The sequence below is a fragment of the Aplysia californica genome, unplaced genomic scaffold (assembly GCF_000002075.1).
Source record: "Aplysia californica isolate F4 #8 unplaced genomic scaffold, AplCal3.0 scaffold00845, whole genome shotgun sequence".
Lineage (NCBI taxonomy): Eukaryota > Metazoa > Mollusca > Gastropoda > Aplysiida > Aplysiidae > Aplysia > Aplysia californica.
Genome location: NW_004798115.1, coordinates 250605 through 251645, shown reverse-complemented (window position 1 = coordinate 251645; position 1041 = coordinate 250605).

Sequence of the window (1041 nt, the reverse complement as noted above, 5' to 3'; positions counted from 1 at the left end):
AGAAGAAGAAGAAGAAGAAGAAGAAGAGGAAGAAGAAGAAAAACAACAACAACAACAATAACAACAACAACAACAACAGCAACAACAACAGCAACAACAACAACAACAACCCCCACCAATACCACCATCATCAATCGTTAATCTTAATTACATTTTGTTTTTCAATTTAGATGTTTTAATGCTCATATCGACACAATTCAGACAATTTAGGCGGCGTGGTTTGGCCAACCCTAGCTGAGAGGACTACCAAGTCCCATGGAGGAGGAAGCCAGAGATACTCAATACAAATTTTCCTTACACGAAGTCAGGTCATCGGAGTGTGACATTAAAATACATAACAGCAACACCACAGATGCCGGTTCAACATTCTTAATATTTGAGGCATCGTGGTGGAATCAGGCTCTCGGCAAAATAATCAAAATTAAGAAACTTGTATTTTTCTGCGGATTTGTGAATTTTAATCAAATTGTATGTTGTTTTTGGGCTCAACACATTTCATGCTCATTAAAGAACTCATTTCTGTGTGGATTTTTCTGAAAAACGTTGATTAAAGGCACAAAAGATGTAAATTTTCAGTTACCACGGACTCTTAAGCTAAGGAAATAAGTAATCTTTGGCGGCAATTTTCTCACTAATTTTACCTCTGAAAACAAGTGACCCCCACCTCCTTCATTCGCAAATATCTCGACTTGTATTTAAGATAAATTGATATTTTTTTCATGCAAATGAAGACCAGTAAACAAGCTTTAAGATGATACTAATAACTCGATGTGCCCAAAAATTGACGAGAGCCTGATTCCACCACGCCGCCTCACATATTAAAGGTGCGTCACTATGGGAAGGAAAGCGAAACATACTTTAGAGCAGAAGTCTCAACCTCGCAGCCCGCGGGTTATTGAGGCCCGCAGGCCAGTATTTTTGCGGCTTCAACTCGACGTCAAAGTTTTATGGTGTTCATGTGGTCAGTAAGTTTTTCTCATATTGTGCCAGCACCTTTTTGTCGTATATTTGTCCTGGGCTTCACACACACACACACACACA